Source organism: Castor canadensis, chromosome 15, assembly GCF_047511655.1.
Source record: "Castor canadensis chromosome 15, mCasCan1.hap1v2, whole genome shotgun sequence".
In the NCBI taxonomy this organism is placed as follows: Eukaryota; Metazoa; Chordata; class Mammalia; order Rodentia; family Castoridae; genus Castor; species Castor canadensis.
The window spans coordinates 90005280-90030868 of NC_133400.1; the positions used below are offsets into that span (position 1 = coordinate 90005280).

Sequence of the window (25589 nt, forward strand, 5' to 3'; positions counted from 1 at the left end):
ATTCTCACCATTCTGCAACTGCCTAAGTGAGGTGTACCTGAAATTCTGCTACCAAGTTCAACAATTTTCCAACCTTGAAGAAGTGCCAGGCTCCTCTTTTGTGATTTGGCCTTTTTCAACACTCTTTCTTTGGCTTTGCTCATACCACATTCTGCTTATTTCACCCTGCTTGTCTGGCAACTACTGTTCTATCTCTCTAGCTGAGCCTCTTTGCTCACACAGTCCTGCCCCTCTGCCTTTTTATTCTCTAATTTTCCCTGCGAAAGCTGATCCACTCTGTGAGTTTGATGACCATCTACAAAACAACAACTCCAAACATCGTTATCTCCAGCACTGACCCCTACCTGAGCTTTAGGCTAATGTTGCTGTCTTTCCATGCAGCATCTCCACTTGGATCGCTCACAGGAACCTCAAGTATACCTGTAAACGATCAAAGAAATCATGCCCTCCCCGCTCAACTCCATTCCACTACTCCTTTGGTGTTTCCTTTTTCTGTAAAAGTGTCTACTAGCTCTACAGCTGATATGAAGCAGAAATTTGACAGATGTTTGTTAAGAAAGAAGGGCATAAAAAGCATAAAATGTAAGGGAAACCCCAGGTGGGCTAAAAGCTCACTCAATTACAGGTAGGCTTGTACTTGAGCCCTGGTTGTTCAGGATCAATTCCAGTTGTTTGTGGTTGAAATTGGGCACCCCTAAGTACTTGGTTAAACCTGCACCTTCATGCTTCTCCAAGGTCTAGGTGGAAAGGAACAGTCTGGTAAACCTTTATTGTAGTTTATCCTTTTCATTTGTCATGGGACATTTTAGAAACTGGAAGTAGGTCTTAACTTATCTTAACAATTGATCTGAATCAAACGTTTTTATCACTTGAAACAGTATTTCCTAATGCACTTTGTTGCTATGCATACACATTTGTCTACTTTATTATATAACCTGTTCATTCAGAACAACAAATAGACTTTAACCTGTTTTAAAGTTCTCCTTTAACTTCCACACCTACTTCAGTGATGCCTGTTGTGCTGTTAGTTAGACATTAAATAATTCTTGAAGAAATGCTACCATAGTCAAGACCAAGGAAGAATTCTTAGATTTTCTGCTAGGGGTTTTGGTACCTGTTTCCTAGAATGGAAAAAATATATATAAAATAGGATATATAAGTCAGTGCTCAGTCAGATCACAGCTTTTCCCTCCTTATATAGGTGTGTTTACCTGTCATCAGGTATTGTGCTAACCTCTCTTCAGTTTTTATCTGATGCTCCCTTTTATAGGTCTGACATACTTGACCAAATTTTGGGAAAAAGAAATGCCTACTTACTTAGAACTGTAAAAGTTGAGATCAAAAGTAGACCAAGGTCATTCTCATCAATTCCTTCACTTTATAAAGATTATGGAGATGTTACATGACATGTCTCAGGTCAGATAATTGCTAGAGAAATGCCCTTCTCTTCTGACTCCCTATCCAGGGCTTTAGTCATCGATGCCCAGTACAGTAGCAGTACTGACTGCAGCAGTACTACCTCCCATGTGTCAAAAATGACTACTCTATGGAAAATAAATTTGTCATTGGCATCCTTGGGAAGAAGTTATTCCCTAGGCTGGAATACAGAGAGAAGAGAAGATAGAATAGGTTTTCTTTAACAATCATTTGTTAATGCTTATGGAGCTTGTTCACATAGCCTTCAGGAAGCTGTAATTTTGGTCAAAGTGGTGTGTGTGTGTGTGTGAAGACTCAGAGAAGAGGAAAATGAGAATTATCTAAGATAATGTAAAAAATACCCTTCCCCTCAATTGTCTCCACTTTTTTTTCATCACTGCCAATTTGTAAATTTCACTAAGAAGGAGGATTCTTACAGAACTTATTTCATATCAAAAGTACAGGCTCATGTGGAAGATAAAACATCTTAATGATTAATAAATGTGTTTTAGTTCCAGCTTATGATACATCAACTCTGAGGTCATCAGTCTGTCAGATGTGCTCAGCAACTACATGCTGGGATGAGAAGTTGGATCAGAAAAGCCCAATGGATCCCATTGTGCAACTTGGACTGTCCTGGGTACCTCTCTCTTGATGTGGGCTGAACTGTACATATGGGAGAGAACCTGACTTAAAGAGGTAGAGATTTCCTTTTCTTAATCTCTTCAATCTTTAGTAACTCAGCATTCTGGAGGACTCTAATCACTAATGGCCTACAGACAGGAGCACGGTCATTAGGCATGGGGGGCAGTGCCCACAAGTCTTCGAGGCAGAGCAGTGAGATTGTCATGGGCATAAGATGTCACAGGGAAATCTGTGGATGTGCTAATGGGTACTTGATCTCAGAACACTCCTTTTTTATTCATGTATTCATATGTGGATACATTGGGCCATTTCTCCCCCTTGTCCCCACTCCTTTTCTCTCCTGCCTACCCCCTTGTAGAGGTCATTCACATCCTTTGTTAAGTTTACTGCTAGGTGTTTATGTTTTTTGAGGTTATTGTAAATGCAATTGTTTCCATATGTTCTTTCTTAATTTGTTTGTTGTTGGCATGCAGAAAAGCTAATGATTTTTGTCTGTTGATTTTGTATCCTGCCACCTTGCTGTAGCTGTTTATGGTGTCTAGGAGTTTTCAGGTAGAGTTTCTTGAGTCTTTAAGATATAGGATCATGTTGTCTGCAAATAGGGATATTTTGACAGTTTCTTTACATATTTGTATTCCTTTTATTTCTTCTTCTTGCCTTCCAGGACTATGTTGAATAGGAGTGGGGATAGTGGGCACTCTTGTCTCATTCCTGCTTTTAGGGGAAATGGTTTCAGTTTTCTCCATTAAGTATGATGTTGGCTGTAGACTTGTTATATATAGCCTTTTCAATGTTGAGGTACATTCCTTCTATTCCTAGTTTTCTCACAGCTTTTATCATGTTGGATCTTGTCAAAGGCTTTTTCTGCATCTATTGAGATGACCAAGTGGTTTTTGTCTTTGATTCTCTTAATGTGCTGTATTGCATTTATAGATTTATGTATGTTGAACCACCCTTGCATTCCTGGGATGAAGCCAAGTTGGTCATGCTGAATTATCTTTCTGATGTGTTGTTGAATTCTGTTAGTCAATATTTTATTGAGGATTTTTGCATTGATGTTCATTAAGGAGTTTGGCCTATTTTTCTCCTTTTTGGAGGTGTCTTTGTCTGGTTTTCAAATGAGTGTAGTAGTGGCTTCATAAAATGAGTTAAGCAGTGTTTCTTCCCTTTCTATTTCATGGAAAAGTTTAAGGAGAGTTATTATTAGTTCTTTAAAAGTCTGACAGAATTTAGCAGAGAATCCATCAGGTCCTGGACTTTTCTTTTTTGGGAGACTCTTTATTGCTGCTTCAAAATTGTTTTGTGTTATAGATCTATTCAGGTGATTAATATCCTCTTGGTTCAGTTTTGGATGGTCGTAAATATTTAGAAATGCATCAATTTCTTCAAGATTTTCAAGTTTATTAGAATAGAGGTTCTCACAGTAGTGTCTGATGATTCCCTGGGTTTCTGCGGTGTTTGTTATCTCCCCTTTTGCATTTTTTATTTTACTGATTTGAGTTTCTTCTCTACTCATTTTAGTCAGGTTTGCCAGGGGGTTTCAATCTTGTTTATTTTTCAAGCAACCAGCTTTTTGGTTCATTGATTCTTTGTATGGTTTTTCTTTTGTTTCTATTTCATTAATTTCAGACCCAATTTTTTTGTTTCTCTCCTTCTGCTTGTTTTGGATTTTGCTTGTTCTTGTTTTTCTAGGAGTTTGAAATGTAGCATTAGGTTACTGATTTGAGATCTTTCTGTCCTTTTAATGTATGCACTCATGACTATAAACTTTCTACTTAGGACTGCCTTTTTGTGTCCCATAGGTTCTGGTAGGTTGTGTTTTCATTTTCATTAACTTCCAGGAAACTTTTACTTTCCTCTTTCAGTTCATCAATGACCTACTGATCATTGAGCAATATGTTGTTCAGCTTCCAATTTTTTGCATGTTTTCTACTGTTATTTTTGTTGTTGAGTTCTAGTTTTAATGCATTGTGATCAGATAGAATGCATGGGATTTTTTCCATTTTCTTATATTTGCTGAAAATATAATTTACTTTGTGCCTTAAAATATGATCAATTTTGGAGAAAGTTCTATAGGCTGCTAAGAAGAATGCATATTGTGTAGAAGTTGGATGAAATATTCTGTAGACATCAGCTAGGTCCATTTGATCTGTGGTGTGATTTAGTTCTAGGATTTCTTTATTGACTTTTTGTTTGGATGACCTATTTATTGATGATAGGAGGGTACTGAAATCTCCCACTACCACTGTGTTGGAGTCTATATATCCTTTTAGGTCCTTCAGAGTATGTTTGATGAAATTGGTTGCACTGACTTTGGGTGTATATAGGTTGATAGCTGTTACTTGCTTTTGGTGTATTTCTCCTTCTATTAGTATGCAGTGTCCTTCTTTATCTTGTTTGATCAAGGTAAGTTTGAAGTCTTCTTTGTCCAAGATAAGTATTGCTACTCCTGCCTGTTTTTGGGGCCATTGGCTTGGTAAATCTTCTTCCAGCCTTTCACCCTAAGCCAGTGCTTGTTTATGTCAATGAAATGGTCCTCCTGATAACAACAGATTGTTGGATGTTCTTTTTTAATCCAGTTTTCAAAATGGTGTCTTTTGATGGTGGAGTTAAGCCAGTGTTAATACTGATAGGTATGCGGTGATTCCTGTCATTTAGTTGTTTTTTCAGTTTAAGGCTTTGATTGTGTGCAGCTGAATCAATGTTACTCTCTGATTCTTTTCTTTTCTTCTTGTGTGGTTTGGTACTGCCTGTCCTCTCATGTTTTTGTTGCCTTTCATTTTCTGTGTAAAAATATGGAATGCTTCATGAATTTGTGTGTCATCCTTGTGCAGGGGCCATGCTAATCTTTTCTGTATCATTCCAATTTTAGTATATGTGCTGTCAAAGTGAGCACCAAAACCCTCTTAAGAATTAGAGACTGGAGCACCAAAGTTAGAGGCAGGAAAGAAACTTTATTGATAGAGAAAAGATGAGTGTAAAGACACACAATGGGGTCTGGAAAACAGTTGCCCCCCAAGAGATACACACATGGTTTCCACCCTAGCCTAAAGAACAATTTGTAGTGGAATCCTGGAATCCTATGGGTCAATTCTTGGCACACATGGGCCTCTTATACCTCTTGGTCCTCTGGCTGAACTGGATCCTCTGCTTCTCTCAGGTTGCAGGGACTTCTGTATTCCTAAGGTGTCACGGGGCTGATTCATGTTATGGGACTGCTACAAATCTCTCCTATGGGATGAAGCCTCTAACTGCCATTAGAGAGATGAGACATTGAGATTCAGTCTTTAGCAACTTCCTGCAGAGAGGTGTTGAAGAAATACCCAGAAGGAGTTAGGGATACAAACCTGAGGGGGCATCCAAGTGTCCATGGTATTAAAAGTGGGTGTGGAGTAACATTTGGAGTTTGATGGAGTCTAGGTGCGAAGAAATGAAATGCATGAGAAAGTTAAGGAGGTATGGACTAAAGCACAGGACAGCTCAGATAACAACATTGGGTCCCAGGAGAAGAAAAAGCCATGAGAACCAGCCTCTAAACCAATTGTTAAATTTCCACCCATCCCAAGTTTGTATGGGGATGTGAATAATTTTTCTGATGTTAGTGGCAATGTTTGTTACCACTTGTCCTTTGTCATTAATATGAAGGCAACAATCTCAATCTAAATGGTTGAATTTGCCACATGCACCCTCTTCCTCAGCTAGAAGATAGTCTAGGGCCAGGTGGTTTTGGTATGTATATATATATATAGCAGCATGCATTTGAGTCTGTTGTCTAGCCAGTAATTCTAAGGCAGAAGCAGTGTGATTGGTGATAATTTCTACCACTGCTTCTAACCTTGTGATTCAATTGAACATGTAAATGGGAGTCTTGGAACACCAACTCCCATATTGTGTCCAGAGATCCTTGGGACAAACCAAATAGTTGGTGAGATTAGTAATTTTGGCCAGGTAGTTGATGGTGGGGGTCAATGGGTTGTGGTGAAGAACCTGTCCCATTAGAATGGAGAGAAAAAGAAGCATAAATCTCATAACATATTTGGGTGGGAGATTGCACAGACAGAGGGAACTGAAATCTAGAGCCCCACAGTGTAGACAGTTCCACTCTCTGGGAGAAGTCACCCAAAGGCCTATGGTTAGAGTGGGATAGAGTACTATGATGAGGTAGGGGAGGAGATCTGACATAAGTTACTTTCATGATGGAGTCTTCTTAAAGAGAAATTTAAGATCAAGATGGGATCACATGAGTAGTGAGTCTCATCAGGAGCAGGTTTAATGGTGGCTGTGTCAGGAGGGGAAATCCAGTATTTGACTCTGGAGATGTGGATCCAAGATTCCAATAGAACCACTTGGACTCCTGCTTGGGTGGAAAGAAGCACAGAGTTTGGCCCCTCCCACAGGGGCTCCTAAGGCTCACTGGATACAGTAGGAATTTTAATGAGCACCAAATTACTGAGAGAAAAGTGTGGAGGAGAAGAGGTGACATAAGCAATGCCTTGGTGTTACTCAGGATTTGTTGGAACTAAGCTAGCTGGGTGATATGGGAGGTAAGTCTAGCTGTTTCACTGTCGAGAATGAGGTCATTAGTGAGAAATGGATGGCCATAAACAGATTCAAAAGGGGTGATACCTAACTTGCCTTGGGTGTTTCTGAGGTGGAGGAGAGCCAAGGGCAGGAATTTGGGCCAGGGAAGATATGTGTTTCCTGGGCCAGTTTGGCTAGGTGGCTCTTGAGTAACCCATTGGACTGTTCCACCTTCCCTGAGGACTGGGACCTCCAGGCACAGTGGAGGTGATCTTTTAGGTGAATCTGAACAGGAGGGGCTGTCCTTGGCCTCCCAATGGTGGAGCTGTCCATCCAGACTGATGGGTACACTTGTTTCTCAATTAGGGGAATGCAGAAAATCTCCTAAAAGTGGATTAGTATTTGGACTTTAAGTTTGGGCATGATGTCCCTTCCCAACAAGGGGATAGAGGTCTCAGGAACTAGTAGAAATGAGTGGCAGAAGTGGCAGTTCCTCCAAGAGAATGCCAAAACCTAGGTAAAATATTGTTGTAGGGACTGGCCCAATATGCCCTGAACACTGACTTTGTTGTTAGACCCAGGACCTGGAGAGAAAGGAATGATAGAGAAGTGGGCTCTGCTATCAAAAAGGAAAATTACCTTGTGCTTATAAGGACTACCTGGAGCTCCTCTTTCTGGATGTCAAGAACTGGAGCTTGGACAGGAGGCCCAAGAACCTGTCATTCAAGGAGCCATCTGACCTCTTCGAGTGTCAGACAGGGGCAGTGTGACTATCAATGGTTTCACTTATAGAAAAGGCAAGGTCATGGAGGGGTCCAAGGCTGTCCTCCTCCTGGACACTCCCATTTGAAGTGTCCCTTCTGTCTACAATGGTAGCAAGTCCTGAGATTTGGTCCTCATAGAGAGGGGAATTCTCTAAGAGCTGTCACTAGTTTGTGGTGACTTCTGCCTTTTTCTCTCTTTCTAGTAAGGTCCCAATTATATTATACAGAAGTAGCCAGATAGTCTAATGTTTTGTTGCCCTTGGCCTTCAGCTATTGAAGTTTTCTATGAATGTCTGGGGCTGATTGGGTAAGGCATTTATCTCTTTGGAGGACTTCCCTGTCCTGCAACTCTGGATCCACTGTGGTGTTTGGTAATGGCCTCTTTTAGATGCTTTAAGAAGGCTGTGGGGACTCACTGGGTCCTTGTTGGATAGAAGTAACCTGGGAGTGATTAAAAGGCTTGACTATAGCCCTCTTTAAACCTTTAGTGATGAGGTGAATGAAATGGTGTCTAGCCCATTTGTTGGCCTCACTTCAGGAATCCCATCCATGATTTGTCCTGGGAACTGCTTGGACCCCAGTCAGGCCTCTGGGGTCCTTGGCTTCCCCATCTAAGGGTGTGGGCTTAACAGAGGACTTTTGTAGGTGATAATCATTGCCTGCCTGAGTGGCCTGATCCAGGACTCTTTGCATCTCCAGGGAAGTGAGAGTTTGATCTAGGAGGAGCATGGCATCTTTCCAAGCCAATTCAAAAGTTTGGATAACAGTAATAAAGGCTGGAATATACTGCTCTGGGTCATCAGTGAAGCTGCCCAAGTTCCATTTAATTTCCTAAGGTCACTTAATCTGAAGGGGACATGGATTCTTTTCAGGCAGCCCCCTCTCCCCCAGGAAATGGATGGAGGGGGTATCAGGCAAAGGCTGCTGGAATAAGGAGGCAAGGGAGCTGTAGGGGTTTGGACAGGACTTTCCTCACTCCCCTTTGGTGAAGGGGAAGGGGAGAGTGGCTTTCTTAGGGGCAACTGGGGGTGACTTAGAGGTATCCCCTTCTTCAGGCATGATTTTCCAAGCCATGGTCCAGGTTTGAGTACCTCCCTTACACTGTTTCACCCATTGGGGATATTCTTTAAGGAAAAAGAACAGCTGCATATAGCAGATTTCTGTCTATTTGCCCTCCCTCTTGCAAAACAAGTCTAACTGGAGAAAAGTGTTGTAGTTAGGAGTCTCACCCTCAGGCCATTTCTCCTGATCTCCAAGGGGATATTGGGACCAGGCCTGAGTGCAAAAGAAAATCAAAGGCTTTTTTTGAAGGTTATCAGTATCAATATCCTTCCAACATTTTAGCAGGCAGGCAAGGGGAGACCCCTCCAGAACTCGAGAGGAGAAATTTCCCATCTGGAAAAGAACATGTAGTCTACCATGGAGGGGGTATTCCTATTTATTGGTATCCAATAAGGATATCTGTCCCTGGGGAAAGTGTCCTCTCCCCTCCTCTTTGTCCCTTCTTCTATCTGTGACCAAGACCAAGGGAAAATCTAAAAGGGCCATCTGGGTTGTGGTCACCCCACCAGCATGGCCCTGACCACATGTGTCCCTGCCAGCCTTAAAGTCCAAGTACTTATAATGTCTCCAGTTAGTAAAGGCATCCAGTTCAAAGAGAACTTGCTAGAGAAGGCCTAAATGAGAGACATAGGGCACAGAATGGTAGGGAGGTGCTAGATGAACCTGGTGTCAGTCATGTCTTCTGGAGAAAAATGCGAGGAAAGGATGTGCTTTTGGAAAATATGACTCCTGTGCACTCTGGGGTCAGCCATGGGAGAAAACCCAAGTGGCATGTGCCATAACAACAGTGCAAATACATTCCCTGGAGCAGTTGAAGAATAAAGATGGGGCAACAGGGGTATAAAGGAGGACAGTGCTCAGTGAGGTATTGTAAAAATTCCCCAAATTGGCACTCAGTCAAGGGGGGCATATGTCATCCAAGAAAAAGTGGGAAACAAAAAAGGCAGGGAACCTCCTGAGGGCAAAATGCTTTATTATCTCCCTACTAAATGAAGGCATGGTGTCCTCTCATATGTCCCTGAAGAAGGTCACCCAGTGTTGTCAGAGGAAAAAGAGCCATTCGGTCATAGTGCAGAATTGAGAGATGAAGAAAAGCTTCCAGCCAGAGGGAGTGAGACTTGCTCACATGGCAGTTGGGCAGTCCCATATAAACCCTGGTTCAGGCTCAGCACATTGCACTCCAAGGGGGAATGAGCTGGATTCTGCTGGAAGTCTTATGGGCTCAAGAAATTTCCCCTCTGCTTTCAGGAGAAACCTTCTTATCAACAGAAGGAGAAGGCGGCCAGAGAGTTCTGCTTTTGGCTAAGAGTAGCTAGGAGAGCAGGGGGGCTCGCCTAGTAGGCAGAATCCATAGGAAGGGCTGGATGACCATGGTCACTTCCCAGGCAGACTGTCTCTGGTTAGGCACAGCTGATACCAACCTTTTATTCTGGAGAGAAGAGGATCCCTTTGTGGTTGCCAAGATGCATGGGCATGAGATATCACAGGGGTCTATAGACGGGCTAATGGGTTCTTGTTCTCAGAACACTCTTAAGCATAAGAGGCTGGAGTACTGGATTTATAGGTAGGAAAGAAACTTTATTGATAGAGAAAGGCTGAGTGGAGAGCTGCATAGTGGGTTCTAGAAAATGGGTGCTCTCTTGAGTGCTCAAGTTGGGGGATATATATATATTTACGTATGTATATATGGCTTCTGCCCTACCCTAAAGAACAGTTCAGAGTGGAATCCTATAGGCCCATTCTTGGTGCACATAGGCCTCCTGTACCTCCTGGTCCTCTGACCGAGCTAGTTTGTCTGCTTCTCCCAGTTCACAGGTGCTTCTGCATTCCTAAGAAGTCATGGGGCTCATTTATGTCATGGGACTGTTACAAGAGTCATGAATTTCAATGCATCTGAAGCCTGGAGGATGAAGGTTTAACAAATCTCACCTATAGAGTGACTCTATTAAAAAGCTAACCATATAAATCATTAATAATTAATAATTAATGGAATCCTTAGATTTTCTTGTTTAATATATTGTAAGTAAACTGTGAATAAAACTTACATGGGATGAGAAAAATAACTTAAATGTTTCAAAAATTATAAGATCATTCTCTGAGTGAAGTCAAGAAATGTCAGGCAAGTGGGTTATGGAGTCTTCTGTACTGAATAGCAAATGCCTACTGAGATATCAATATTTAGAAATTTAGTTGTTATCAATATAAATAGAAGTAGGATTCACCATTAAAAGTCCTCAACTGTCTTTATCTTTGAAGTATATTTTTCTATCTAAGAAAATTTTACAAAACTTTGCTTATTTGAAAAACAATTCCCCCCTCTAACTACCCTTTTGAAATATTATCTCAACCTAGCTTGAGAATCTACTTAAGAATTATAGGAGTGGCCTACACAGGCTTGGTTAAACCACAAAATAGTTAAAGAACATCAATATTATTCACCTTTTGCATGTGACTAATGTCCTATATTCAGAAACACTGAAGAACTCTGTTCCACCTTTGACATATTTTAGAGAAAAGCAAGTTTTTTATGTTATCCATGTTCCAATAATGTGCCTCTACAATATTAGGAAGTAAAAATTGCATTCAAATTGAGACTGACCTTTTTTCAAAGTAATATATCTGAATTTACCATGGCTTCTTGTCTCTCCATGCACAGAACATCCATTTTGGTGATCTAGAATAATTTCTCTGTCTTCACAGTCCCATCTGCAATCTTCTCTTGAAGGCTCTCTCTTATCTCCTCCTAATTTTGATACAAACGTGCTGCATCTATGTGACAGAAACCTACATCAACTGCCACTTTGGTGGTCTTTCTAGCCTTACTTTAGAAATCTACAAAACAATGGTAAAGAGAGTTGATGATCCTGCACAACTAAGAAAGAAAGAATTTCCTTCCTTAAAAACATTTTCACAAGCTATTTCTGCCAGTCCCTTTATTAATCTTGTTTGATGGCACAAACCTTGATAATAGACTTGCACTCTGGTGACACACAGAGTATGCTCCAATATATGTTCTTTTCTGAAAGAAGTTAGTGAAGTGGGCTTCATTGTGGAGTATGGAAAAGCAACTCTCATTTACTGAGAATCAAGTAGAAGGAAACATCTAATAGCAAAATTTTGGATATTAAGAGAAAACATCTGAGGCACTCAAAAGGTAGGATAATTTTATTCTCTCTCTCTTTCTCTCTCTCTCTCTCTCTCACACACACACACACATGCACACACACACACACACGCACACACACACACAAACATGATATAGCATCTGTTTGGGGATAACAATTGGAAATGAGTTCATAACACCCCCCATTCCTAGTTTCCACCTAACTCACCCTTTCAAGTTATTCAGGATTATTCTTCATTTCCTAAGTTCTCTAATCAAAATTCATGCAACAAGCATTTATTGATTGATTCCTTTATCCCTGACAATGTGGTAGATAATGAGAAATGTTGGGTTTTATCATGAACAAATGACCTTCTTTTATGTATTCATGAGACTTCTGAGAAGAAGTCGAAGTACCAGTCTTTAAATAAGGAATTAGGTAACAAAATTGCCAAACGAAAAGAAATGGGTCACCACAAAGTATTAAAAACATGATTTGTGTGACCTATGTCAAGTTTAAAGTGTTATACAGAGAATGGCAGAGAGAACAACTTCTCAATCTGTCCATATAACAAACTTGGTAGTAGGAAGGAAATTCAGGTAATGGGATGTGGAATGGATAAATTAGAGGAGTTGGGTTTTAAGCCAAGGCTGAGAGGACAAGAACCTGCTAAGCAGTGTTGAAACAGAGAGAGGACTTCCCAGGAACCAGAAAATGTTCATGAGTATCTACTAGGTCTTCAGTGGGAACCAGATACACAAGTGCTAGGAACAGAAAGAAGGCAGGCTAGAGTACTAGGAACAGATCAGCAGAATAAATAAGTTCTGCCACTTCTTCTACATGTGTTTAGGATAGCATGCTGTTTTAGTCCCTGATTCTCTGTCCTGACTGTTTTTTTATGTGGACATTGGTAATAATCTTTTACTTTTTCCCAGGCAATTTCACCTGATGGTGCAACAGGAATAATAGAAATGGAAAAGACCTTCCCTTATTTCTTTGTCTTGCTTTAAACAGACCATAAGGAAAATATTTGTGTAATGAATAGCAATACCATGAATGATTTTTAAATCTCCTTCTATTTTTTTAAAAGATATTTTACACTACTTCCCCTTTCTTGCATGAAAAACATTAGCTCACTTCTGAAGTCCACACCCTCTGCAGTCAGGCAAATTTAAGTCCTTTTGAATTTGCCAGGTTCCTTCTGCTTTAATCTCCTCAGTGCTCATTGGAATGCCTATGCTTGACACTAAGCCTTGGTTAAGCTCAGCTTACCTCCTCCTTGAAGCCTTCTCAGAACATTGCAGTTCACATTAACCTCCCTCCTTATGAATCTGGCAAGTTTCCCTGACATTCAGTCGTATGATACTTGGTATTTTAATATAGCCAGTCATCTGTGCATCAAATGTCTATAATCAGAGTCCTACAGAAATGGAAGTACATTTAATGTAAACCATTACTAGAATCAATAGGTGCTTAATTGTGACTGTTCAATTGGATAGTTATCAGTTAATAATTAACTGTTTACTTGAATTCTTTTGAAGGACACAATAATGACAAAGAAAAAAAGACGTACTATTACTGTCTGCCCACTACATCAAACACTATTTATTCCAGTATTTTTCTATATTTACTAAAATTGTTACACTGGTTTCATGTTCAAGGGAATTATAGGAAGTTGTCTCTTGCTCAGCATCAGAATTTTGGTTGAAGGACAGAGGGATCAAAATATCAGAGCCAGATACAGGGGTAAAAAAAACACAGTAAAAGCAGCAGGATGAAGAAGCAGAAGCCCAGAGATCAAACTGCCACTTATCTGAGAAGTGGTTTTACACAGAGAAGGATATGACCTTATCAAGCTGTCATTCCTGGTAGGCAAAATCTGGACAATACATTTACATGACCTACCTCAAATTCCATGTGGAGAAAGACTGTAAATTTACTCTGTGATTCTGTGTTTCCCAATTCCCAGAAAACACAGAGGAAGCCGCAATGTAAGCACTTTGAGTATGCTTTTCTTTTGGCAATTACCCAAAGTAATATTTGCTGGGGGAATGGGGGAGAGTCACATTTAGAAAAAAGAACTCATACTGGAATATTAAGGAGGCTTCTGTTTCACTTCATTTATTGCCCTTCATGTATTTCCTTTTATTGTCTGAGTTTTAAGCATAGGCACATACTACTTTTATCCTTGTGGAGGAATTAAGGGACATTTATGTTCTATGCTCTAATATACTTTTCTATCTTTAACAGCAGTAATAAAAGTTGAATACAAGATATATAAGGCCTACACTGTGTGTAAGCTATCACAATGTATAAAAGGGGCAATTATGCCATTGAAAACAATGGCACTGAGCATATTGATCTGTCATTGTGGGCAATTCTTCCCATGTTGTCCCAAACTTTCCCTGGCCTCACTGTGACCATTTTTGACACTGTAAGTTCATTTCAATCAGCTGTTTGGACAGGCAAATAATTTATTTTGTGTGAAACAAAGACCCACCCATGTTATAACTTTATGCCTCCTGAATCTTCCTTGTCAATTACCTAAAAACACTGGAAAAATTGTTGTTTCTTATATGAAAAATAAGTTTGGATGGTTGAAATTCTCTGGAAAATACTTCCAGCCCCAAGAAACTTATAGCAAAGCTACTCTAAAGTAGTCTTATTAACTATTTCCTTCCAGACCCATTTCCCATAAAGAATTTCTAGGGAAGAGTGGGGGGGTGGGGCTACTAACCAATACAGCAGAGGAGGTCAAAAAGAACATCATGAGCTTTGCACTTAAAAAATTTAAAAATAATGATAATAAGAGTATTTACCTAGGAAAGTTTTTAAGAATTAAGTGAGATAATATATAAAAAGTACTTAAACTGTAGCATATATATGTTAGATAATAATACTGATGCTAATACGACTATTACTACTACTACCACTAATAATGGAAATAATCCATCCCAAAACTATCAACCTCTAAGACTCCAGAGACAGCAACTTGTAATCACACTTTAGCAAAAAATGATCTCGGAGATCTGGAGAGAAACAGTTTAGAGACAGCTAAGTCCAGCCATGGTGACACAGATTTATAATCCCAGCTACATGGGAGGATCTCATCCCTAGGCCAAAAAGTATGAAAACCTACCCAAAAATTAATAAAGCAAAAAGGATTATGGGTATGATTTGAGAAAAACTATTACATCATAACACTTAAGTGTGTTTTGTTTTTTATATTGCTAAAAGCAGACTCAAATACATGTGAAAGGAAACAGTGATTGGGATAAACAACACCAGAGCAGCTTGATACTCCAATTCTAGCAAACCTTAATTTTTTCCTTCTAAAGCCCTGTCAATACTATGTGCCATCATCTTTGGCTCCCATATCCACAATATTCTTTCAGGATTTCAAATTCCAGTAAGAGAAACTCTTAGTAAGAATCTAGTGTCCACCCTGCAATAATCTGTTATGATACAAGAAAGTGTAAAATACAAATTAATTCATGATGTGATTAAAGCATGGTAAAGAAGACTATTCAATGAGGCCCATATCATTGGGTATATGAACCATCTCAATGGAGTCTTGCAGTGGAAAATGAGGGAGGATAAATAGAAGATGCAACAGGAAAATGAAATTTAATTTGAAAATATTAGAAGATGCAATTCAGGATTTAAAAAAACAGGAGATGAAACAGAAAAGTCAGAACAACAAGCTTTCCTCCTATCTGTCTTATATTTGTAAATATTAACTAACCTAATAAATAGAGAGAGAAAAAGGAGCAGTGTTTTAAACTGATACATTTGCCTAGAAACAAAAAAATATAGTAAGCATGATTTCTAAACAGAAAGGTGTTAAGGAATGGAATGATTCTCCTTCCTGAGACAATATGTAGGTAAAAAGTACAAAGTAGACAAGCTTATGTGGATTTAGAGAATTGGTAAGAGATTTATGATTTTTTAAAAACGGAAATACTTAAGATGTTGCTCAACAGCACAAGAACCAGGAATTAAATGTCATATTGGTTTGACTTCATTCTCACCAGTTGAAGCTTTAAACTATGAAAGTCAGAACACATTCTGCCATTGCTAAACTTGAAGTTAAACAAAACCACCCATAAGCTCAGGTAGTGGAACAGATTTTCATCAGTAGCATACTATTTTAACAGGGAAGAGGGACTGGGTAAACTGAACTTTACCGTATTGACTTGAATCAGTAGAGAAGTAATCAGCATTTTTGTATCTCTTAAGTTTTAAAGAATATATGTTTATCTGGACCATGTTTCTGGTCCAGGGTAAGGGGTGGGCTCCATCTGGTGATAACCTTCTTGCAAGCAGAGTCCCAAGGTAGTGCAGTGAGCCCTCTGGCAATAGATAGGGAGTGAGCAGGTGTGACTCAGCATTTCAAAGAATGTATGAGAGAATACAAAGAGGTGAGTATGGGCTCAGCAGAGTCAGGAGAATGAAAATTACAAAAATGGAAGGAGGGTTGAAAATGTGATTAAGTGAGATAATATATAAAAAGTACTTAAACTGTAAGCTAACGGAAACTTATATAAGTTAGGCTCCTACCCTCTCATGCAAACAGGGAAAAAGAGTTCCTATCTTCAGGTGTTCAAAGGTGAATAAATTATTTTGGAAGCCTTGAGTTTTCTTACCCAGGCTTTACAATAGCTTATGGTAGCTTTCACCTTACTCAGGTTGATTCTTGAAAAGTTCATCACAGATGTTCCCTGGACTGCCTGGCATATCTCTGGAGGGTTTTGTCACATTTTATTTGGTTCTCTCACTCTTTGAGTTTTAATATCATTTTCCATAGTGAGAATAGACAAAGTCCTTGCTGCAGTGCTGTTCTCTGCCCACTGGGTCAATCCCATTGAAAGCAATGTCTGAGGTGAACATCGAGGGTTGGGGAAACATTGGCACAGTAAGTATAATTCTCAAATCTCAAAATGCTCACTGAGCTATTAGCTGAAGCTTTGAGAACAGCTGTCAAATTTGAACTGAAGTCCAATGAAGAAACTACATTTACATTACATAATCCTGCAGACGGCTTGAACTTGGCTGGCTACAACATTGAGATTGTGAAGAAATGGATATCATGGATTTGTTGAGGAAATATTGTCAGATGAGAAATCAAGTGACACTCAGAGAAATGGAGAACTCATATTATTTTATGCCTGCAGCCCCAGATGAATTCACACTCAAAATTTTGGGGGCTCAAACAAAGAATTCTTAAAGAGTGGTGCAGGGCATCAGGTTACAAGGAATGTGTTAGGATTAATACGTGATCCCATGCTGGGTTAGAGACCTGGGGTTGTTTGGATAAGAGCAGCAGGGAAGATCTGCTTTGGAAAGTTTATTTACAGAAGGAGGCAAAGGAAGGTGGGAATGGGTGAGTCTCTCTACATGGTGCCTTTTGTCTCTGCCCTGAACTTTCTTTTATAGCTTTAATTAGCAATTTCTCATGTTCTGCAGTCTTGCCTGAGATAATCTTCTTCTTCATTTCCCCCCTCTTGATGCTTTTCCTACTTGTGGACAAACATGGACACTAAATTTCAGGGGTTTCATAAGTCTCCTCCTGTCTTAAAGGCCTACATTGGGTTACCAAGAGCTGCAACTTTATTGCCTCCATTTATGATCTAATGAAGTGAGTTATGATGTTAAGAATGCAAGGACCAATTACCAGTGCCAGTAGGAGTATGAAAAGAGGCCCAGACAAGGGGAGTAGCCATAAGATCCAATTCCAGATGTTGCTCCATCTGTTCCAGGAATTCACTAATTCCTGCCTCCTAGGTGTGACCCAGACCTGCAATTGCTGAGACATATCTCTGACTATTTCTGACGGATTTACATAAAAACAATATTTTCCATTTAGGAAAAGACCAAGCCCTCCTTTCTCGGCAGTGTGTAAGTCCAAACCTCTCAGATTTTGGAGGACCACTGATGCTACAGAGTCCAGCTGGTCCTGCATGGTCACTATGGACCTAGCCACTTGTTTTATGACATTTGTTAGGTCTGCAGATAATTGATTATAATAGAAGGCTTTTGAGGCAATTCCTTCTATGCCTGTTCCTATTCCAGCTGTTATCCCTAATTCAAACAATAAAGGTTTGAATTGGATAGCTCTCTCTGATCATGTGTGGGCCAATGTATGAGGAGGGTCTGATTGTTAGGCACTATGTTTATTTGGGGAGTGAGAAATGCTGATATGTAAATGCCCTTCCAGTTAGCTGGCAAGCACTGATAAGCAAGGGTCCTGCAAACAAAGAAGGTTTCTGGGCTGCTTCATCATGCTATGTCAACTGTACATCTAATGGCAATAGTTGTACAGTTTTGGATCTGGGCACAGTGGCTAGCAGTCAGTTCCCCCACTGGATAGTATCTTCTTGAATTGTAGATACAATTAGGGGCCCTCTGAGATATCTGCATATGTTTTACTTTGAGTTTTGTGCTTATAGAGTTGGAAGTAGTGTCATGCATGCTCTGGTTGAGGAGGCTCACCTGGGTCACTACATAATGGAGAAGGCCTGAGGACAGGTAAAGCCAACAATCACTCGCCAGTGATGTGTTCATAAGATTCAGGAGGTAGTGAGTTGCGTTTAACAGGTTGTACACTTGGGGTTCCAAGTTAAAGTTCCCTGTCCCGGAAGGAAGCTTTAATGGGGGTTGTGGTAGTGGCAGATCAATGTCTTTTATAGTCTTGTATCCACCTAGGTAATCACCTCTGGATGTCCTCTCTAAATTTGTGGCTTTCCTCTTAGTAAACTGATATGGGAATGAGGTGGACAGGTAGGGTGTCCAGACATAAATGAGGCTTATTTCTTTCCCCTGTCATTTCATCATTTCATGCCTTTAAGGGGTCCCTGCCTTTTGCCAGCAAACCATCTACCCTATAGTGACTTTGTTCTTGCAGGAACCCTGTTAGGCCTGTCAATTTTCCCTTATAGTAAATTGTGCCTCCTCTCATGCATTCAGAAATTGGTATGCTGCATGCTGGTGACAGGTATTGATAAAAGGTAAAGGCATACCACAGTTTTCTCTGGAAGGAGAATTTTTACACAAACTGAGCAGTCATCCCGGCTGTAGCTGAGACAACCTTAAAATGTAATAGAGTCAGAAGGCAATAACACATCAGAGACCTCATGCCTGAGACTGGGGTCTGGGTTACAGGTAGCACCAAACAGCACTAAGGATTCCTACTATGAGGAGATAACAGAAGGCCAGCAGTAATTTCTGGCCTATGTTCCAATGCGAGGGAGCAGTGACAACCAGTCCAATTGTGAACAGTATTGTAACAATACTAATCAGCAGGATAAGGGATGGGTGGCAGAAAAGGGGATACATTTATGCCCTGGTGGGCAAATCCTCAGGCTTCCACCATGTGTTGACCAACCAGCTTCTGGGAGGTGGCTGGAGCAGGGCTGGAGCCTCTTGGGTGATGGCATGCTGTCGTGATGTCTCCTGGAACCTTAAACTGAGGGGGTTAGTTGAATCACAAACAGCCTGCCGTCATTGGATTCTGTGGTGGTGGCTTCCTTTTTATCTGGGAATGATGAATCCAGGGAGTAATACCTGCAACTTTAACAGCTGCAAGAGTTACTAGTTGAGGACCCATCCAACTGGGTTGGAGTGGTTCCTTTTTCCAATCTTTTACCCATACCATATCTCTGGGTTGGTAGAGATGGGCTAGTTACCCATGGGAATTGGGGTCCTTTCTATGACTTCCTGGGAAATGTGGCATGGGGTTTTTCCTAAGGCCTGGAGATGTTGGGACGTGTCTAGATTTCCAATTTGCCTGAGGTCACCTCTGAGCTTGTTTATTATGGGAGAGGTCTGCCATAGAGAGTTTCAAAGGGTGAGTAGCTGGAGGTCTAGGGGTACAGTGTGCTCTGAGCAGGGTTAATGGTAGCATGTCTAAGCAGGGAGATTGTGTTTCTTGGCAGAGTTTACTTAAGGTAATTTTAAGGGTTTGATTTATGAGCTCTTCTTTCCCTGAATTCTGAGGACTATACACTGTATGGAGCTTCCATTTTATTTTAAAAATTTAAGCCAGGTCCTGGACTACTTCCACCATGAAGGCTGGTCTATTATCTGATCTGATAGAAAGAGGAAGCCCGTATCTGGGGATAATTTATTTTAAAAGGGACTTTATTATCTCTTGTGCTTTCTCTGTGTGTGTGTGTGGTAAGCCTCAACCCACCCTGAGTAAGTGCAAACAAGACCCAAGAGGTACTGGTGTCCTTGAAAGGGCTTGACCTCTGTGCAGTCCACTCCAGGTCTTCAAAAGGCATGGTGCCTGTTATTTGTATCCCAGGGCTTGGCTTAGGCCCTTGACTCACACTGTTTCATGCACATGTAATGCATCTAGCACTTACTTGGACACAGAGGGTGGGGAGCTTGGGAATAAAATAGTATCTGTTCAATAGTTTTTCCAAGGCCATTTTCCTCAAGTGTGTAAATTTGTATTTTTTTTTTTTTTACCAGAGGGGCAATTATAGCACTAGGGACAAAGAGTCTCTGGTCAGGCAACTTTCACCAGCCTCCCTTTTCCTTTATTCCTTTTTTATCTTTTTCCCATTGTTCTTCCTCCTTGCTGTAATTCAGGGTGGGAGGCAGCTCCAGAGCCAAAAGAAGTTTGGTGGTTTGCTTCGGCGACTCGAGGGAGCTTAGCTCTTCTGCTGCCCTTTTTGCCACCTAGTCATCCGGGCAGTTTCCTCTACTGATGTCACCCATGCCCCTTTTGTGTCCTCTGCAGTGCATGACAGACACATGAGACAGTTACCAGACTGCTTTCAGCAATTGGAGGTTTTCTGCTTTGTTTTTAATCTCTTTTCCGCCTGTTGTCAGCAATCCTCTTTTTTTGTATATTGCTCCATGCACGTGCAGGATGGCAAAGACATACTTACAATCTGTGTAGATGTTCACCTACTTTCCCTTTGCATGTTGTAATGCCTGGACCAATCTCCAAAGTTCAGCTCATTGTGTAGACCATCCTTGTGGTAAGGGCTTCGGCCTGTATGATGTTGTTAGCAGTGTGACTGCAAACCTGGCCTTTCACCATCCATGCTTCCATCTGTGAAGAGTTTGAGCTGTGGATCTACGAGGAGGGCATCCATTAGGTCTGGCCTGCTGGAATACACTTCATCATTCTTTTATCAGCTTCCCATTTTTCCTCATGCTCCCGGTTTACAACAACTTTATTTTCCACTTCTAACATTTGGGTGGCATTCATGCCAGCAAAACCTTCAAGTTTCTGAAGTTTCCAGCAAATGTCACATTTGCCACAAATGCCGCAATGACCATTTGCTGGTTTTCTGGCACTTCTGGATCAAAGGGAGTGTATACCCAGAAGGCCTCACTGAGTCTCTCATAAAAATCAGTTGGCATTTCCTCTGGCTTCTGGATAACTGCTGCAATTTTGGACATGTTGGTAGGTCTCTTACCTCCAGCCCTGAACCTGTGTAGGAGGGAGGCACAGTATTGAGTGGGACTCCTTGTCCTTCTTCTGTGTTGAAGTCCCAGGTTGGCTGCACATCAGGGGCCACCTCTCTTGCCCAAGCTTCTGCATCCAGGGTTCCTGCTGGGGTCTGCCCTTGGAGCCAGTGGTGAGCTTCTGTCAGAATTCACTGCCATTCTTCTGTATTGAAAAATATCAGGAAGATCTGTCAGCAGTCATCCCAAGTGTGTTGATGGGTCTGGAATATGGATTTTTGGAAGTCGAACATGGCCTGAGGTTTATCTGAATACAGTGGTGTATGGTTCCTCCAATTTAAGAGGTCAGTTGTATTGAAAGGCTGGTAATAGAGTATAGAGTGTCTGGGCTGGACTGTGCCATCAGCACCAATCTTCTGGGGCCCTTGTGTCTCATGGAGAGGCATTTTCAGGGCCCTGGCCTGAGGGGCCAGCACCTGGGATGAGCTAAGGCAGTGGCTCAGGGGGTGTGGACTTGGACTCCATGCTGGGGATGGATGTGGGATGTTGTTGGGACTGGGAGGCTGCTGACGGGACTGAGGAGGACTCACTGAGGGTGGTGGGCTGTCTGGGAAAAGTGGCACTGTCTGCTCTGATGGTGGAGACATGCTGGGAATGTACAGTGGGGGTACAGGCAGTTCATCTTCTGGATCCAATTGCAGAACAGGCTTGGTCAGCTTCTGGTCTTTAGGCTTCATTGCCTGGGCCACAAAAACTCTGCTCTGTCCCATTCTGTTGGCACAGAATTGGACCCAAGGGGCATGGTCTGAGCCACCTGAAGCCAGGAGTCAATATATGGGAACTGGTTGGGGTACTGAGGGTTTCCTATTATGATCTGATAAATGGCCCTGACAGTGGGCAAATCTAGGGTACTTTCAAGGGGCCAGTTAACTTGAAAAGTGAGCCATTCTAACTCACACAGTGTGTGCAGTCTTCCAGGAGACATTTTGATCCCATAATCTCCTGAGAATCCCTTCTTAAAATGCTTAAGCATGCACTCTAGAACTGTGGGTTTTGTGGAACTTCCACCCATGGCAGATAGCAGTATCCCCTATTTCCCCTATGTATTCCCTCTCCACATCAGTGGTGCAAAGACAAACAAGGGTGAGTGCCCCTTCAAGAGAAGAGACCAATCAGATATCTGCCTGGCCACATCCCAAAGAAACTTTGGTCTCTCTTAGCATCCATGGCAGGGTCAGCCTTGTGACTCTAGATCCAGTTTTCCTGACGCCACCTTAAGTCGTATGAGGATCACCATGGAACTGCAGGACAGACCCACTCAGACTCCATAGCTTTTCAGCCATGGAGCCACAAACTTGAGCTTGAAGTGAGACTGAATCAGCCTGCTAATTCACATAGTCATTCACCCTGAAGTTACTACAGTTATCTTTCCCTCCTTTTGGGGAAGTCCCTGACCTGTGGAACTCCTCTCAGAAGTTCCCAGGAGTTGATCAAACCCCCCTTCTGCCCAGTGGAACAGGACCTGACTGAGGGCTGACTTTCCCAGGGTTGTGGGGAGGGCTTACCGAGTCCGGATGAAACTGCCAGATGAGTTGATCTACTTCTCCTTGAAGTCCAAGTTGGGTCAAGATGACTCAGAGGGTTGGAACTCCATGGTGAAGGAGGACCCCGAATACCATCAGTTGGCACGCTACCTTGTTTGGTCCTGAGTTCCTCCTTACTCTGGTGCAGCTCAGCCACCAACTGGTGGCTCAAAGGGCCAGAATGGTTAGTATCTGAGGCCTCCAGAAACATTGGGGAAATATTGTCAGATGAGAAACCAAGCAGCACTCAGAGAAATGGAGAACTCATGTTTTATTTTATGCCAGCGGCTCTAGTTGAGCTCCCACTTGAAATTCTGGGGGCCCAAACAAAGAATTCACAGGATACTTAAAGGGCAGTGCATCAGGTTAAAAGGAATATATTAGGGTTAATAGGTGAACCAGTGCTGGGTTAGAGACCTGGGGTTCTTTAGATAACAGCAGCAGGGGAGATCTGCTTTGGAAAGTTTATTTATAGAAGGAGACAAAGGAAGGTGGGAATGAGTGATTCTCTCTATATGGTGCTCTTTGTCTCAGCCCTGAAGTTTCTTTTATAGCTTTAATTAGCAATTTCTCATGTCCTACAGCCTTGCCTGAGATAATCTTCTTTTTCAGATTGAGAGTCATAATAGAAATTATTTTTACCTCCTACTAATAGCCCTTAATTGTGACATAAATCCTAGGAGATCAGACTCTTAGAATATATGGCAAAATTTGACAGACTTTTACCATGCACAAATCCTAAGACTAAGAATTGTAAAAAATAACTTCACAAACCTATAGAAAAAATTTCCCTGCCTTGCTATAATTCACCTACTGGGTATTCTCACCAAAGAACCAATGCACCAATGCACTCTGATTTATGTCTCTCTTTTCTTCTGTGACTATAAAACTTCATGTAACCTCTTTTGCTGGACTCTAAGAGAGACAGGCATCTTTAGAGCATGTCCACAAGCATTTCTTCTGCCATCTTTATGACACAATTTTAGCATTTCCAAACATATTTTGATTTATCATTTAACTTTTCCAACACATATGCCATGGCCATGAGCTAAGCGTGCTCACAAATGCACCCATCAACTTTCCTTTTCCAAACAGTTTAATTTCTTTTGATGGTTTGCCCCCAAGGAACTGCTGACCTCCAAATACCTCTTATAGGTTTGATTTCCTACCCTCCAAAGGAAGACCCTAGTGACAGCACAAGGACCTTTGGGAGAGAAAGCACATCTACATCATATCACTAAGCAAGAACTGTCACGAAGACCTCTCATACTCCATTAAATAGCTGGACTATCAACTTCTCCCCGCCCATGAGTGATCTTGTGGCTTGCCATTTTCTACTTTCTATTGCTTAACCTACCCTGTTTCCCTCAAGAAAATAAGATGAAGAAAAACAAAATAAGAAACACATGCACCAAGAATATGTCCCTGCATCACATTAATTTTGGACAGTATGGGATTACAAAAGAAACTGTGGGGCTGAAGATATATTCTAAAATATGTCTTTCACTTGCCTAGCATGCATAAACCCCTAGGCTTAAACATCAGAACTACTAAAAGAAAACAAAAGAATAACAGAAATTGCTTAAGTGAGATATGTTCTTTAGAGAATGCTCAAGCAGAAGAAGCTGGACCAAAATATATAGGTAAATCAAAAGGGTAATAACTCTATTTTAGTAGATACAAAGGTGGTACCATGTCATAATCATGATACCAGAGGCAATAAGATTAATCCAGGAAGGGGCAAGCTGGCTCCCAGTTCATGCAAAGAGGAATTGAAGAAATAATTTTGTCAGCAAATTGTTCAGTCCTGAGTTGCTCACAGTACTCAGCCTAAACTCTCAGATTCTTCTGTTTCGTAAGTATTACTGGAAGCAAGTGTTTACGACTTTAGCAAATGAAACTGGTTCTTGGGTGTATGATGGTGAGGATGAAGAAAAATTGAGCACAAAGAATAAAGGCAGAGATAGAACACAACACTAAGTGGACTTTGAAAGGAATTTGGACAAAGCAGATGATAGTACTATGAACAATAATACAAATTGAAAATTAGTCTAAGCTTTAGCATAGCTTCAGCGCACTGAGGAGAAATAAAGAAGTGACGTGAGTATCAGGAAAAGGTAAACTGACATCATACAGTCCAGAGATAGGAAATAAGGAAAAGAAAGGACATAAGTTCTAGGATGGAGTTGCCTCCTTCCCTCTCTGACACATCACAGGAGTTGGAATCATGAAGAAGAAGTTGGGCCATGAAAATTTTGCCTAAAGAATGAATGACTGTCTATTATGCTCCCAAGAGGGCTTGTTCATTATCACAGTGGCACTTTAACATCTCTTGCAGAGCTTTTAAGAAATGCAGATGCCTGGAACTCCTCTGAGAGATGATGACATATGGAGCCAGACTTGGCTCCATATTAAAAATAAAACAAATTTAAAGAACTGAAATTTTTATATTAAAAATAAAACAAATTTAAAAAACTGAAAAATTTGCACTATTTTGACATGTTTTCAGGGTTCCAATTCTTGTATGAGAGCTTTTGTTCACGCCTTTCTTCTTTTCTGAAATTATTAGAAGTTTTACTTTAAAAAAACAAAATCTCATTTAATTTTGTTTTACTTGTGTGAACTAAATGCTCCTTCAGAAGATTTTAGTCAATCTCAGCTGTGCTGAAGGAAGGACAAGGCCAAGAAGGCTTGTCAACATCTTTCCAGATATGAAGACTATGTAAGAGACTGGCAATTCAGACAAGGTAAAATGCAAAATTACACCAAATGCCAGGAATGCTTGGTTGTTCCCCTTTCCTTGCTATAAGCACATTTCAGAGAGCATTGTCTGGTGACAAAGACTCTCCTTGAGTAAAAACGGTTAGTGTCCTCTAAACTCTCATTTTAAGTATATTCCACCATTGTGCATGTCCTTTAGAGCAAAATTTCAGCAGTGAATCCTGGTAGGTTGGTTTGCCCAGAAGATCCCCTCCACTTGATGTTTTCTCTTGATAATTTTTCATCCACTGATGCCTACTTTAACCATTGGCTCCAAATCCCCAGGTGCCCAGGTTGTATTTAGGAGTCAG

General features: G+C 41.0%; 1 non-coding gene and 1 pseudogene across 1 annotated transcript; both read right to left on the reverse strand.

Annotated features, from left to right (window-relative positions):
• The window catches only part of LOC109679999 (aldo-keto reductase family 1 member C15-like), a 129884-nt pseudogene that overhangs the window by 41949 nt on the left and 62346 nt on the right, over positions 1–25589 (reverse strand).
• On the reverse strand, positions 4851–4957 carry LOC141417620 (U6 spliceosomal RNA). Its single transcript, XR_012442272.1, has one exon. It is a non-coding gene; the product is annotated as a U6 spliceosomal RNA (small nuclear RNA).